This window comes from Andrena cerasifolii, chromosome 2 (assembly GCF_050908995.1).
Source record: "Andrena cerasifolii isolate SP2316 chromosome 2, iyAndCera1_principal, whole genome shotgun sequence".
In the NCBI taxonomy this organism is placed as follows: Eukaryota; Metazoa; Arthropoda; class Insecta; order Hymenoptera; family Andrenidae; genus Andrena; species Andrena cerasifolii.
This window is the reverse complement of record NC_135119.1, coordinates 411,247-429,021: the sequence shown is the minus strand read 5'-3', so window position 1 is coordinate 429,021 and position 17,775 is coordinate 411,247.

Below are 17,775 nucleotides of genomic sequence, written 5' to 3'. Positions count from 1 at the left end.
GCCGCTCGCGAACTGCATACTCGGCAAGCATGCTCGCTGGTATGTGGGATGAGAGATCGACTTCTTTTTGCGTTAATCATTTTCACATCATTATCTTTCGTTCAATCAATAAAATGTCATTCCACTCACTATTGTAAACGACGCATTAGTCTGAATGGTAACCTGCACATTCCCAAACTTATACCTGCAAATCGTATAAGTACATAATATGTTCCTGAAAAACATCTGATCCATTGACAATTTCATCCCGGGCATTAGGAACGGGGCCCATGCGGCAAACGCAGGCCCAACATGGCTCTGAAATGAAGATCGTGGGGCACATTTACCGCCCTAACCTGCTAGAGTATCGCTTGCATCCCTCGGTTTTCCCGCAGGTGCCTACCGGACGTCCCACGGGCCGGATGAGATTTTACTACCGGTTTCTTTTGTTCAAAACCGCAAAATCTCGAACTTTGAGGGCATTTTTTGAGGTGATCCCATCTGATTTCGAAGTTAAAAATCGCATCAATCGATTCTTGGCGAGATCTTTCCAACGGTGTATAGCATACGGTGTAGGCTCACAGGTCACTAATCCCCTCTGCGACTAAACATTGTCCTTTAAACGCGTTTTTCTCGAATATTTTTTTCTCTTCATTTTTTCTTGATTGCGAACGAAATGAGGTTCAAACCGACTTGGAAAAAAATACAGGATGTGTAAAAAATGTGCCATTTTGGCCCAAACTTCTGATATGGTCCGCAAAAGTTCGAGATTTTCATAAAAAAATTAAGAAGTCGCCGGATTTTGGTAGCGCACAAACAATGATTGAGCGCTACCAAAATCCGATGACTTTTTAATTTTTTTATTTTTTTCGCATTTCTCCCAACAGCCACGTGGAATACTGAATCCGCTGGATGTAATCCCCGGGGTGCAAATGTTGCACCCGTACATATTTGTACGGATGCAACAGGCGATCCCTGAGAATTCGGTGCACCGTCATACGGCTGAAACTAGAACAAAATGCAAAAACATCCACTATTAGATAACATTTTTTTTTTAATGGTCAACGTGAGAATCCTGATAATAGTAACATATCTATCAACAATATGTTGCGGTTTGTTTCGACCCGGAGGCTACGGAGATGCCGAGGGTTTCGTGGTGCGCAACAAGTTTAAATATTATTTCAATGCACCAGAAGGGTCAATCGCGTGGCAGCCGCAAGATATTGAAAGGGGTGTACCGATCTAGTCATCTGACGGAGATGTCGAAATGATTGCGCGTCGCTTTTCCTGTAAGGATGGTAAACACGGTAGTAAATAATAATTTAACGGCTGCCGTGGTAGTGTGGTAGTTAGCATGATATGTATATGGTATATATGTTCATATTTTTTGTACGTGCAGAAAAAGGAGTGATGAGCCAATGGCGTGGTCAGGGAGTCACCATTCGTAACGGAAAGGGTTGCGCCGAGGAATGGGAAGGATACTACCGAAGGATACTGGGCTCGTCGAGGAGGACAGCCGCTGTGCAACGCCGCAACGTCAAGAGAGATGGTCAATGATGAGAATGAGGCATTCACATAAACACACGTATGTGTGACTGTAAGTAAACACAGAAACTGAGATCATTTCTAAAAATCCAAAAATGGATATGGGATTGTCCGATTTTGGTGTGACTGTGGATGAGCATATGTTGCTCTAGAATCTAGAGTCTAGATCAAGTCGACTTTGGTTTGTACATAATACGTGGTATTATGCCCAGACAGATTACTGTCGGTTTATTTAAGGCCCAATTGACGCGCTGCGCCTCAGAGTTTCCAAGCAATATGGAGTTAGCATTTAATCTCATTCTAGGAAACCACTGTGCAAGGCCACAGGGTGGACGGAAAAAAGCAGAGTGAAGTCCGAAATACTACGTCTTGACTCGATGGGATCAATGTAAGGAATTTTGCTATTGGGTGGGCCATAACGGTCACGAATTATATACGTTCGCAACCGGGGAAACCTACCCGTAAGGTTGCCAGCAGCAAGCGACGCACCAGGAGAAAAACGGTCGCTCACCCATCTCCTTCCCCGATACGTGCCCCACGATGCTTAACTTCGGTGATCGAACGAGAACCAGTGTTTCCATCGCGGCAGTATTATGCCCAGACAACTAGTGTAGCCATCTTGGCCCGGATGCGGCGCGCTCTACCTCAGGCTTTCGCCTATACGAGCATTTGGCCGGCAAGGTGGTGTGTGCAAAAATTTAACCTTCGTCGCGGTCCGCTGCCAAGGGAAATTGGGCGTAGATGTTCTGCCGAAATGGTACTTGGAAAAACCCTGCCCTTATCCGCTAGGAATCACTGGGTAAGTTGGATCTACCCCGAAGGGCGGCGGCTCGTTTAGTCAGCGCTACAAGCCGCGGTGCGGCGCGGAACGCTGTCCAGTGGGGACCACGGGGAGGTAGAGCCGTCAGCGCAAGCTCGATCTCGGCAGGATGGCTATCGCCGATAACGCCGCACCCGCCACAGTGCCTGGGCACTGCCTGCACTGGGGGGTCATTATGTCCAGACAGCGAGATGAACGATGCCAGGTCAACATGATTAAGGTCATCAGGAATTTCATAGCATGTACCTGCGCCGTGTTGCAAAGAAGAGTATAGATGACTATGGAATAATTATCGTCCCGACTTGTTTGTCCATTGAGGAAAGGATAAGTTGACCACTGTGGCATTTGGTATTTACGCTGCTCATGTAAAATTTGGAGCTAATATTCTGTTTCTTCTAGATCAGGGTTGACTAACTGGGAGCTCGCGAGCCACCGGGGGCACCTTCGTCATGCTGCCACGCTGTACGGTCCCCCTCCATACCGACCAAACTGATGATCGCAGTCAATCCCTCCTTCTTTCCTTCTCTTTTTGACTGCGATCGTCAGAGTCTGGGAGGTATGGAGGGGGCCGTTCAGCATGGCAGCCAGGCGGGGTGCCCCGGTGGCTCGCGAGCCACCAGATGGTCAACCCTGTTCTAGATAATAAGTCCGAGTACAGACTTAAGGTCAGGCCGAATGTAAGGAATATGGGAGCGGCCATTTAGCTGTCGTCGAGGAGGGTCTCGGAAAAGAGAAAACCCGATTGGCACTAGAAGGTGTCATAAATCAGGCTTTTTCCGGGGACTGTTCGATTACTTACATCACAGACGAGGTATAGAATAGACCTATCAAGCAATGTATTTTTGTATCGCCGGTTTAGGGGGTCCTAGGACCCCCTTACCATTTTAGTGTCGCATGCAACGTTACCGGTGAAGTCTCAAAACAGATTATAACGCTACGCGTGGTAGGAACTAGAATTAAGCACGAGTAAAACTAGTTTATGTTTTGAGAGTCAATGCCCGCGATTTACAAATGTTTCTGTTAGAATAACAATTTAAAAATCGTCTTATGAACATTCTTATATCACATTCGTCTTTTAACCTTGCTGTCCTATTCCGGTTTATTTAACGCAAAACAAATTTATTTAACATACAAATTTATATAAACAACAACATTATTTGTGGAAGACATGCTTTCATGATGTAACGTGGAATACCTCGCAAAGGAATTGTAACTTTGTATATTTCAATAAAATGCTGAAGCAGAAAGGACTTTAAAAATTGTCAAAAACTCAACAGTTCCAGTATCTCACTGAAATATTCCAACTTGCACTTATTCTTCCATCTTAATACTATATTCGTGTTCTGGGGTTCGGTAGGAACAATCGAACAACATTTTAAGTTACATATTTTATTCTTACATTCTACCATAGTATTGCAAGTTAAAGAAATTCTTATATACGATTAGAATATTTGACAATCGCAGCCATCGGCTCGGTTCTCACCGATTACCAGGTCTCACCGCGAGGAGGTTGCTGCGCTTGGAGACCCGTAGAGAGGTAGATGGAATCAAAGTTCCATCGATCTCCCTGTACATGAAGCCTACTAAACCAAAGAGATGGATGGAAACAAAGTTCCATCGATCCCTTCGGTTTAGATATAGAATCTAGGGAACTGCCAAGCAATCACTCGATTAAAAGAAATTCAGGAAAGAAGGAAAGGCGAAGGGTAAGCATGAAACAAGTATTGGACGGCGCAGTTCCTACCACCCTGCTGTCCAAGTCGAAAGGGAAAAGCGCTCGGCGCCTCCCAGACGATTCCTGTTGCTCCGATGCGACTCGTCAGGAGCAAACACTTGACCTGACTCAAGCCGTCTAACACGGAGATTGGGTAATCGAACCGAGTGACTTACGCAGGCAGTGTACCATAAGGTGCACCCCCTACGCCCGAAACTTTTCCCTTTGGACAAGAACACCAAGGGATGAAACTGATCCACCCATACCGATTCCATGCTCAGTCACTTGCTTCCGCAAACGGAAGCAGCGGTAACCTCCTCATCACAGATGAGGAGCCAATAAACGAACAACAAAGTTAATGATTTAGTGACTGCTTGGCAATTTTACATGGGACCTTAAATACTTCATACTATAATAAATTAGCCTAGGCTTCCTTAGATGTCTTCTTTCACTGTCACTTTGCACGATCACTTTTCACTATCACTTTTCACTAGTTTCTTTTTAAATATATCGTGTTATTAACTCCATTCCCCGAGTAACGGTGAACCTGAAAAGCTGAAACAATCAACTACTATATGTTAGTAACGGTGTGGTCGGCCTGGAAAGAAATTAAGGAAAAGCTTATTGAATTGGAGACGATCGAGATAATTTCGACCAACAGCAGAGCACGCACGAGCATGCAAAACCACCGCAGAGATAAGTCCTTGAAGGAAAGAGCAGAGAATGTAGACCCATCGATGAGATGCATGACAGAGTGACAGAAGTCACAAAAAACCATCCAAGACATAGACGAGATGAAATGAATCAGGGAAAACCATCGAAGACATGAAATGAATCAGGGAAAACCATCGAAGACATCGACGAGATGAAATGAATCAGAGAAAACCATCGAAGAAATTCACGAAAATGAAATAAATCATTTAAACCCATCGAAGAAATGCATCAAATAAAATAAATCATGCAAACCCATCGAGGAAATACACAAAATAGAACGACTCGCGCAAAATTCTCGAGAGTATGCATGGAAATAGGACAGATGATGGAAAACGACCGAAGAAATCAGATTTGACATTCGCAAAACAATAAAATTTTAAATGACTTACCGAACCCCAAAATTTCATCAGCACCAAGCGAATAAACGAACCCAGGCCAGAGGGGCGAGAGGCTGGCGGAAGAACCAGGGTTGAAATCCTGACCAGGTCCCCAGCAAGTTCAGCATTTCCGAATGGTCCAGGTGGCTCGGCAGCTCCGGGGGGAGGGGGTGGAAGAACCAGGTCCCCAGGAAGTCCAGTGGATCCAGGTGGCTCGGCAGCTCCAAGGGGGAGGGGGAGGAAGAACCAGGGTTGAACCCCTGACCAGGTCCCCAGGAAGTCCAGTGGATCCAGGTGGCTCGGCAGCTTCAGGATTCCCGGAGGTCCTTCTAGCCCGGAGGACCGACGACGACTGAGTACATGAAGATCTGTGAGCTCCTTATGTAGACTTCGAGGAATGATGTCCCCCGATCAAAACAAGGTCGACGGTTAGTTACAATTGCGAAATCCAGCGAATTCTTCGGCAAAAATGGATTTTCGGCTAAAATATCCATTCCAGTGGCTATTGCTGTGACAAATAATGTTAACAACATTTACACTAACCGCCCAGTATAAATTATTATTAACTATAATCGATAGAACTCGAGATATCAAGCAATTTGTAACATTTGGCCTTGGATTTGCAAATGATTTTCTGCGCCAACGAAATTCTCTTTTATTCTCAATGTTTAATCGTTCGATACATTAATGTTAATGCTTATACATATCACGTAGTATTATTTATAATGTATAAATACGTTTTAGTTGAACTTAGTGTAAGTGAATAGTTGCAGGAATATTTGGAGAAATATGAGTGAGATACTTGTTTCTCCCCCTTAGTTACTAACATCGGCGAAGTATAGGCTAAAACGATAGACCTATCACCTTATGGGAATTCGCGTTCACATCACTAACACATAGAGGCACGGTACTCTATGAAACACTTTTTGGCAGGCACAGGCACTGACTCTACAATCGCGTTGCACACGATTACAAAATCATTTTCTGTTTTTAAACATCCTTCAGTTTCTGAAAAAGTCTTCTAAGTAACGGGTATATCTGAATGGAATCCTGTTAAATTAAAAGGCCTCCCACATGGTCCAGTAATCGATGAAATTGATGCGCGAATTGAGAAATCACGAGATAATATGCACTATGCCATGCACACACTTCACTGAACTGATGAATTTCTCAGGGCTAGACAAACTTTTAGTTCACAATGCGGGTTTCAAAAGTAACTCGATTTGCAGTTGCATCCATGCACCACAAGACACTCATGCATCATGCAACTTTCTGCGAGACTTTTAAAATTAGATTTTACTGTAAATTTCAGTGTTGGCGGTAAACTAATATTAGGGGCAAACGGAATCCAATTATTATTACTTCACTGGAATGATTAAACAGTACATTAGAAACTTGTGGGAATATCAGTAACAGCGTGAATTTTTAATACTTTTTTCGGCGCACGATACGTGAAAGGGTTCGCAAGGGTACGCAAAGTACACAATGTCATCTTGCAATTTATAGCTTGCACGGGCTTTGAAGAAATGCCATTTCTGAACGCCATGGTGTCTTGATCCACGAAATGGATTTTCGGAGAGAAATCCGCGTGAGTCGTTGACCAACCGAGCCAAAGCGTACCGTAACAAAAGCCTACCCTCTTATGTCAAAATCTCTCTCTAAACAAGTCACACGTATACAAGTACGCACACACCTTTCAGCATTTCAACACATTTCAGAGTAATTGCTGAGTTGGACGCTGTTCATGAACAGAGGTCGCTAAATTCAGATTAAAAAAGAAATTTGTTTGGAAATTCCCGGCAGGTAACAAAAACGCCGATAATTGTTGAAATTTTTTCAATGGATTTCTTATGAGAAAAGAACTGTCTGTTACTAATTATTTGCTATTACTTAGCAATTTTTTTTTCTTTTCTATCACCAAAAATTAAAAGACTCGATTTAAATTCTACACGAAAAATAAATACAAACTAAAACACGTGTTTACACACAGATCAGAAGTAGGCGTCATGATATTTTTACCTTTTTTAGGAGTTCATATTAGTAGCTTAAAAGAAATATATAAAAATGCATATGTAACGGATTATAAAGGTGGGACGCTGATCTTCCCCCCACCACTCGCGCCCGGCGCGGCACGCTGCTGCCGAGAACGGCCGCGAGATGGCTGCGCGCCGAGCGGCGCTCTCGCTGGCGAAGCTCGCGTGGCGCCGCATATAAGCCGGCGCGGCGGGCCCGTCAGGCAGAGTTTACCACGAGCGTTACAGACGAACGGTGAGAACTCTCCCAGCGATTTCTTGTGTACTACAAGCTGTATCACTGCGTCTTTTTGGATTCCCCTACCTCCACGGCCCCTAGAGGAACTCGAGTTCGCCGACTTCTAGACGTAAGTCGATATCCGCCGTCCATCGTAGGGACACGCTTCGCCTGCCCCGGAGGACGTCCTGCAGTCTCCGTATCTCTCGCGGGTTTTACCCAATGGGCGATCGGACTCAAGACTATCCCGGTCAGGCCCATTGGTGGAGACCACAGCTCAGGGCACCAGAACAACCACCCCGCCTTCCTTCATCACCCGCCAACTCGAAACGATCTTCGCGCCGGGACGATAGGTTAAAGCGTAGTAGGTTAACGTTATCCTCTTATAAACCAGCATGGACCTGGCCGGGCTCTGTTGTATATGCGACTCAATCAAAACCCGTGCAACCAATTTACCCCGCCTTGTTCACTCGGCCACTCTACCCCCCGTACGGTTAGTAGCCGTTACGGGATACGGTTACACATAATCCTCCCAAAACTTTTGAATTCTGACTCGTTTCCTTGTTTTTTTTGGGGGGATTCTGTCCCACTATGGCAATGGACTTGGTCGTAGGCAAGAAGATTCAGCCTAGGGCCAGTCGCTGGACCAAATCGCTGCGACCAGCCGCAGGGACCAGTCACAGGTAGAAGATCCCGCCTTAAGCCAGCTCCTCGCACACTATTGCATTAATCGCTCAGTAGCCTCTCAGTGACTTTCGACATAGAGATAGTGCTTCGAAAAAAAAGTGCAGTACCGGTGTTGCGAATTATTACGTTCCGATCATACAAGATGATGATGTATCACCATGCAGGAAGAACACATCTAACAAGTAAGATATAAAATTTTTTTTTACCTTATCATCATTATTTATTTATGTGTTTTCCTGATAAACGGTAATTTTCATGTTTGGACTCTTAGATCGCGTCAAGCATCACGTATCATGGTTAGAAGATACGCGTTAACGCCCACGTCGCATAAATATCTGGAAATTGGAATCAGCGTGCGATCTATACCACTTGTGGAAATTGTTCTTGGCGACAATGTAAAATGTCGCATCAGCCGATTTTCCGGTTCCTTCCGCACCAATAAATACATTTCCCTGTTTACAATCGCTTACAACCAATGATGACGATGTTTTCGAAACTCCTCCCGATGAGTCGCTTGCAACATCTATTAGACATCAACTCCAAACATCCGAGGGACAAGAAACGTTTCGCAACCATTTCGGCCCGCTGGGGCAAAAAATACATGAATACAATCCTAAGTGGTGATAGGGATACATCGATGGACTATGTGTACGGCGTATACTTTGGCAATATATATTTTCTATATTTCTATTTTTTCTTTTACTTTATTTTATTTTATTATTATTTTATTATTATTTTATTATTATTCTTTGTAACATAATATTTCTTACTCGTATATTATTTCTTCATTTTATTTACCCGTCTTCCTCCTACTCTTCTCGCCAGCTAATTCTAAGATTACGGATTGGAATTCAAGAGAATGGCCGTTTGAGAGGGATGCAGGGCAGATTGGTTAGGTTACGACCAATCGGATTTCAAGCCCACCTTCTCCCGCAGGGAATACGTCAACGCGTACTTTTGTTTTGAAATTCGAGCGCGTGTTTATACTCGAGAGATAAGGGATCTGTCCTTCATTCGAAGGAAGGACGAAGCAAGCGGGACTACGCGCAGTCAGAGAGTTACCCCCTTTCTTCCTGTGTCTCTCCGCGAGGCTTATTTAAAATTAATCAGGCTGATGGGCCAAAGTATTTCGCCAGGGTCGCGGTTTATGACCGTATTGCCCCGCGAGTCGGCGGTAGAGAACGATTTCCTACAATTTTGGGTAATTTATGGCTTAGCTGGTTCCGCCTCGTAGCAGACGTGAAGTCAGGGTATCGCAAAACGGAAACAGGAATGGTATGCCTTTTCTTCTTTATAGCAACTTGAAGTCTTTCTGTTTCTCTTCTCTTCGGACCCTTTCGAACCAAAACACGTGGTGTCTGCAGTCTATCTCGAAGCAATGGGTACATTGGTAGTAAAAGGACGGAGCGCGGGCTTTTGGGAAAGTGTAAGATGTTTCGCTCGTTGCACTTCTGCAAAGCATGTGTGTTTCGAAAATGTGCTGGCTTCTTTTTACCTAAAGCTTCTTGTCCTGGTGGGAGTTAGAGGAAGTAGTTTGGAAATATCCTGTCAGTCAGCTAGCAATCTCGTCCCAGAAATGTTCTCCGCTCAAGAATATTACGCTATGTTCTGGGTGTACGCCCGGAACAACGGGGTCGCAAGTACTACTGTGCAAGTGTTTGCACGGGAATACCCGCACATCCACACCCCAAGCGAGGGTACGATTCGGTGTTTGGCGTCAAGATTATTCTAAACGGGATCAATGTTACCGCAAGGTAGTGATATGGGTAAACCCAGAGCCGCGAGGAAGCTCAACAAACACCAATTTTTATAACGTAGGTAAAACACGTTGCATGAAAAATAAATTAAGTGATGAGTGTTAGTGGCCGTGAAGTGAAGTGCATATTCGGTACATTTGTTGCAAGGTTTGCTGGTGAGGAGATTCTCTTCGAGGATCTAGCTGCACTTCGCGGTTGTGCTTGAACGGGTCGTTCCCCGGGCTCTGATATTTCGGGTGATGATGTCGGGAACGGGATACTCGAGCTGAGCCGAGAGGTAGTGGATTGTTGCCGGTAAAAGAGTTAGAACTCACCGTAGGTTATGAACGAAGGTTTATTGAGTGACTGTTGTCGTAGGGAGTGTCAATTATTCAAAGTTTTAATTTTAAAATCGAATAGTGGAAAATGGTGCAGTTCCAGGTTTAAAATTAACTACTACCTTTAAATTTTGTGTAATACATTATTTACCTAGTTGGAATTTCATTTTAAATTATATGAAAATACAAAAATTACTAAAATTATTATGCATGCCTTTTCTGCGTCTATTATCAATTTTTATTAGTTATTTACCTAATTGGAGCTAATAAAATATTACATAAATTTAATTTTCCTATATATAGGTTTTCAACATAGAATACAGTGATTCCTCACTACAGGCGTGTTTCGTCAATGCGGTATAGGTGCGGTGACTATCTCGACCATTTCTTGAAATATTTCGGTTGAGAGTGAGAGAACCCGAAAACGAGCGAGAGGAGACAAAACGGTCGACACTGACGACGGCAGCTTTGTGTCGATTGTCGATTATTTCGTTCCCTCTCGCTCGCTTTTGGGTTTTCTCACTCGCGCCATTGGCGGCTCGGAATAGAGTCTGTATACGGTGTAGGTTAACCGCCAGCTCGTATTTATTTACTGTAATCTACAATTGGAAATGGCTCCTATTTAAACTAGACTTCAAGTTTCAACACATTTACATCGTTTGGTAGGATCCGGCAAGGAGTTACCTATAGCTGAACTACCAACTGTCAGGGATCTTATAAGATATGGGTTGCATTTAAGAGACACCAGTGATAAAAACCGTAGGAATTACACCAATAATTACCTGGTCAATGACCTAACAACTGGATTACTTGCTCAGTGGTGTAAAGCAAATCCAAAATTTAGTGGTTCTGTCTTAAATAGCCGTGTTAGAATTGAAGCAAAGTTGAAATCCATGTGTTAACAAGCCAATAAAGTTTCTGTGGGAAGAGTAAAACTGTGGGAGAAAGAGATATTTATGAATAAGCTTGACCGACTGGTAGACATACTTACCTTTAAGTGTGAAATAAAGGATTGTAGTGAAAAAGGATGCAGTTCTTCCTGTATCAGCGGAATTCACATACTTTGTAACTGCAGCAGAGACAAGAAGATTCCTGTGATTGAATTAGACTTTATAATGGGACAAAGAAAGAAAGTTGGGAGTGTCGGATCTCATGAGATTGGACCAGTTGATGTCCCTGGGACAAAAAAGCTAAACCAACAAATGGAAAGGCAGATAAAAAGGAAGGAGAAAGAAAAAAAGCGAATCAGTAGCGCACAAAGAACAACGGGAGCGCAAGAGAATCTGGATGGACCTAGGCTTGAAGTGGATGAAGATTTAGATGATGTGGCAGAAGAACGAAAGGAGGAAGTCCCCGATGCTCAAGAGAAAATTAAGAAGAGACCAAAATATAATACTGAGGACTTAGCCAACATAGCCCTGGCCAGTTTACGACACCATACTGGACTGAGAGATACGGCAGAGATTGCTACGGCAGCCTGGATTGACGCAGGACTCATTCGGACACTGCTAAAGTGATGGATCACAACAAAGTTAATAGGGCTCAGACAAGAATTATGCAAAAAATTATTGTTCGGTCTGAAGAGGAACTGAAAGAGAATGGCATCAGTTGCATCTTCTTTGATGGGCGCCGTGATGATACGAGGTTCATGTTAAGGGCAGAGAACATGGCAAAATGTATGCAGGTATAAGGAAAGAAGAACATTACACAGTTTGTATGGAGCCAGGAGGCAAATATTTGTGGCATTTTGCTTCAGAAAAAGCAACTAAAGAGAAGACTCATGCACAAATAATAGCTGATCATTTGATTGTATGGCTGAGAGAAAGAGGAGGGGACACAACTCTTCAAGCTATTGGAGGTGATTCCTGTAATGTAAATACTGGTTGGGTGGGAGGAGTAATGTATTATGTTGAGGAAAAGTTACATTGGAAGCTTATGTGGATTGTCTGTGACCTGCACACGGGGAGCTACCATTGAGGCATTTGGTGACGGCTTTAGATGGCCAGACATTAAGCAACAACAAATGGTCACCCATAGAAAGGTGCTGGATGCTGCTACCGAACTGGATATGAATCCTAATTTTACTAGGATCACCGTAGGCCCTGATCTTGCTCAGCTAAGCGCTGAGGTTATCAAAGACCTAACTACAGATCAAAGTTATGGCTATAGAATTGTAAATGCAATTAGAACGGGTGTCTTGCCAAAGGATCTGGCTATGTTAGAAATAGGACCTGTATCATATAGCAGATGGCTCACAACAGCTCTAAGATTTATGAGAATATGGGTTTCAAAGCATAATTTGAAGGGAAAGAATCTTAAAAACTTAAGAATGATTGTAGAGTTCTGTATTGGCGTTCATATAGTGAACTGGTTCAATATAAAAATAAAGAGCAATTGGACACAAGGCCCCAGGCACTTTCTCTTCCAGTTGCGGATGTTGAAAGGGCAGTGTGAAGAAGTGAAGAAAATAGTTATGCCTACAGTCTGCCGGTCAGCTTTATATGGTTACAGCGAGTGTGTTCTACAAGCCATGTTGTGCAGCGACGAAGAACAGGAGAGGAGAGATGTAGTAGAGAAAATATTAAAGATTAGAGGCGAAGGAGATGAGAACACACAGATTGGAGACAGCACTGTGAGATCCAGAAAGACACCATCCATCAACATTGAGGCAACTACACTCACCGAATTACTTGACTGGAGCTCTGGAGTTTCTGAGCCATCTCTTACTTGTAAACTGACAACTTTAGAGATCAAGGCATTTGTGAGCAAGCCTATGGTGGTTCCAAATTGGCCATCACACAAGGAATCCATAGAAAGGTGCGTAAAAATGACAACTGAGGCTCCTGGTCACGTTTGCAGCGAGGAGAGGAGGGAACATTATATTATAGATCCGATGGTCAGCAGGGAGCTCATGAACCGCAACAGAAGTAAACAAGATATCGCTTCTTTGGTGGACTTTGCTAAATAGCATTAAACTACATAGATGACATATGGCTATAGGGTAAACCAACCAGTAATTGACCGCATACCAGTGAATGACCATTACGCAAAGAAATGTCAAATAAATTTAAAATATAATATATAATTATTATATGTTTATAAATGGAGTGCAGTTGCACTTTTAATATCCCATATTTTTAGTTACACGTATTAAGCAAACATTAATAAGTACAATTCTTATTAAAAGTATGCGGTCATTTACTGGGCTTCTATACATTTTGCATTTTATAATTGTTTCTTTTTTAAATTGCGATCAGAATAAGTAATTATTATAATAGAAATTTCAAGAAAAATAAATTTAAATGCAATTTCAACAGTTGTTTTTGTGTTATACATAAATATATTCAAGTATTAATCTCAAAGCTCCATAGATTCAACAATTCGGTGATTTACTGGTTAGTTTACCCTGTCTGTTACTAAAATTACATACATTTTCATTTTGTAATAAATACAGATTTCCATGCATTTTAACGTGAATGTAATAACTACTAATTTTCACATACTTTTATTTTCATTTTCATACTTTTATGTAAGCAAGACTTACTTTATGCAATATACGAATATGAAGATTGTAGTTAAATCTTACTTAATTTTCACTTTTTTTCAACTGTGATTTGAAGTAGCTAAACCCCACTCAAATCAATTTCTGAAGATAGTTTCAGATTCAGGATTAAAGACAGCATTATTTTTTCACTAGCCATTTTAAAATTTTCAAAAACTTTAAATTTACCCATAAAATTGACACACCCTACTGTTGTTGGCGGGGCGATCTGGGGAGGGATCGCGTAACTGATCTTTTACAATACGATCTTCGGTTGTCCGGGCGTGGGTTTATATACAAGATTTGAGGTGGTGGTTTGGTGATCGCGGGGGGAGGCCTAATGGTCTCCGCCTGTGGATCTTCGGCTTGGCAGCGTATTCCTTTGATTGCGCATCTTGCTGAGCTTGCTGGTTTTCGTTACACCAGGTGTTATGAGTTACGTTTCGTTACATAACACATTAACCCGGACGCACTTAACGTTGCGACCCTTACCATCGGGTGGTGTCGTATACCTGCGATCAACTGAGCACTGGGCGCTACCCTACCATAAATCTTTTCGTCGACCGATGACTAGTGATCTACTTAGTGACACAGGTTTTCGAAAAGGAAGGAAACGAAAGAAAAGAATGCCCGAAAGGGTGAGTGTTATTGAATTTATTGGTGATTATTAGGTGTAGAAATAAATTCTTTTCGATTTTAGGGTACAATAACAGTTTGATTTAAAAAATATGAAAACCCAATCATCGAAATAATTTCCATTATTGTTTATTACTTTTTGCCATTTTGCTGGCAGCTTACGAATATCATCGCGATAAAAATTCGGTACCTTGTACTGATTATGTAAATCCAGTCTGAAAGAATTTATTCATACACCTATTATTATTGTTTAAATTTAGTTATGTTGGCCGTAATTAAACTACGGATTTTTACCTCAATAATGAATTATGATCACTTGTCGTACATTTTTTGTTACATTACCTTTTCGTTTATGCCTTATTTGAAAACGAAATTTGCGTATTTTTTGTCCTCTCACTTCAAACAATTATTATTTAAGATTCGGCTTTAAAAAAAAACTGTGTAACGCGGTTTCCTTCGATGCATGCCGACTTGCTTGTTCGTACGTTCATAGTACAAGCGCAGCCACCTACCCCGTAGCCAACGCTACCGCGGGAGCTCGGGCGGAAGGCGCGCGCTGTGATTGGTCGGGGTTTTTTGTTAATATCTCATTAACGAAGCTTCGGACAATATTTTCGCTAAGGAAAAAGTTGTTTCAAATCACCCCCTGAGTCACCCCTTTCGAGGAACTCCGACATTTTTGGGACACCCTGTATGTACGCATACCCGATCGACCTGTCCGGGAGTCTTAAACGCTCTCGAGCATCCTGGCACTTTTGAATTTTGCCGACTAATGAGTTTTTTCTTATATTTATTGATCTCGCTGTTAATCGTAATTGTACTCATTGTGAACAATAAATGTCATTATAAAAAAAAATGCCAACGCGGAACGAATTTGGAGTTCGCGGGTTCGAGTCCCGTGCCGACGCTTTCATTTTTTCCGTGATCCTACATTAACGAGAAACACTGAATACCAAGCTTAGACCAAATGTGATGTTTTTCTGATATACGTGTCCAACGTATTGGACCCGCCATTTTGTTTTTTACAATGTTGACTTGAGTTTCGTCATGAGCGACCACGAAATCCTTATGATAATCATTTTTGGACAAATCAAACACCCGTCATCACTTGACCATATTTTCTCGATTTCCGACCACTGCGCGCATGGTATTACCATGCATTAATCTTACTCTTATGCTGAAAGTTACAATTTATTTCAACCAATTTTTCTTTACCTCTGTTCTATATGGTCCAAGCTTTAAATGGAGTTTAATATCACCACGGTAATTTGTGGCATTCGTAATGTAAGTCTATTTCATTTTCCTTGTCGTGTTCCTGTATATGACTTTCAGTAATTTTGTACAGTAGCTAATTTCCAAAATTAAAAAAAAATATCAGTTTACTTTTCTGATAAACTAGGCTTCTCTAAATCTGTAAATGCTATTAATATAATCATTTTGATAATTGTACTGTAGATAACAGCCGCCTGAATGTGCATATGAAACAGGGTCTTAAGAATGTCGTGCTAAAACGTCTAACTTTAAATGCTAAATAATGATAGAAATAAAAGAAATAAGTATCAAAAGTGATAGTAGGTACGTGATAGCCATGACTCTTATTAACAAAATTAAGCTATTCTAACATTAGATTCTGAAGTTCATAAAATGGCATTTTGATCAGGTTTTCGGTATTACCGAACACTGTGGTGCAATCGCACTCTTAAAATGGCTACCGTTTTCTTCCCCGTCTGCTACGTCAAATTTAATATTTTCAGGCGAAAGCTGTGGGATTTTGTGTTTGAATGTGGTATGCCTGTATGATTGTTTTGCGCGCGGCTTTGTAATTTATAGAATGAATAAAGTGTGTTATTAATGTTTTATAATTAATTATTCTTTTGTTATAAATATTTATTAGTTGCTAAGGTTTTGTTACATTATCTGTACGATCCATTATATATTCTGTTCTCTAACTATAAAGACGTGTTCTAGTATTCTTCTATTAATCACGTAAACTCTTTCTAATCGGATATTCCCCACAAAGCCAAAAGTACCCTGTGCTCTCTACTTACATCTGAAAGACCGTACACTTTCATCATCAGTTCATAGATGGCGGAAGTATCGGCGCATGGTTGTAGTGAAATGCGTGCGGAAGACGCTGCTGCCATTTTACCTGTTCGCGCGTGCGCGGGTTGCAAGATTAACTGATGACCCTGTACTACCGTGGTCACAAATGACGGAAGTTATACCCCTTAAGTTTTGTAAAGAAAATAGCGATACACGCGACAGGGCAATCTTTTTATATCTATTTAGGTATCAGTATTGTGAAATTCAGATATATTACATTTAAATTTTGTAAAAATTTTAATTGTTTATCTGTTAACAGTGCCGTTTTCTCTAGGTAAACGTTAGAGCACATAAACATGGAGGAAGTATGCAATGGGCGAAAATGCAGATGACGGTAGAAAGAGAAATATATATTTTGGGTACTTCCTGTCTCTTTCTAACATAAAAAAAACAACGGTACCGCCCCTCGCGCTAGATAGAGAGATGAAGTACCCAAACTATATCGTTTTCATTCTACTGCCGTCTACATTTTCGTCCAAAGGCATGATTCCTCCATGTTTATATGCTCTAAGACGTAAACTTTATCAAATATACGTGATTTTTTCTCAAGAATTATGAAACTAAATAATTAAACTGGAAAGTGCAGTTCAATAACGTTTTAACTGACTATGAAGTAAGGATCAAATAAATCACTCCCGTGAATGGGGAGTAGTTTGAAATGTATGTCTACGTGGATACACAGCCACTATTAAAATAAAAATTGCAACAATTGTTCACTTGGTACAATTTAAATAGTTTAATTTACTGCTCTTACTGCATTCTCGTTATTACTTTTAATGTTATGTTTAATATACAACAGTTACTAAATAGTTATATGTTCATGTTCTTCATTCAGCTTTGACATGTCTAAAAATTAGACACAATTTAGTGTATAAAAAATAAAGATTTACTTATACATTTTTTTTATAACACTTTTATTAAGTTCCTCTCCCTTTAACAATCTAAATAAATTTCCCGTGGCTTAAGTCATTTGGTACATTACGTGAACTATTCCGTTTCGAATGAAAGGTAATAGAAAACCGGTTCATTCATGAAGATTTGCTATTTAATGTTACTTGAGAGTGCTGAAACGTTTCGATGATCCATAATCTATAGAGACAGAACACACTGCGCCATATCGCTAATTAAACAATAAAAACACTTTCTTTCTCTAATAAGTATAAACTCTTTTCTTGATATTACAGTTTGTACATAGAACAGGGGTTTCGCGTTTCACTCGAATTCCCCAAATGATTGCAAATTCTTATTCACTTGTTTTTATATAGCTTGCATTTTGATGGAAGAGTTTCAGGCTTCTTGTACGCGACAAAATTATCATTCGCGGTGATACTATAT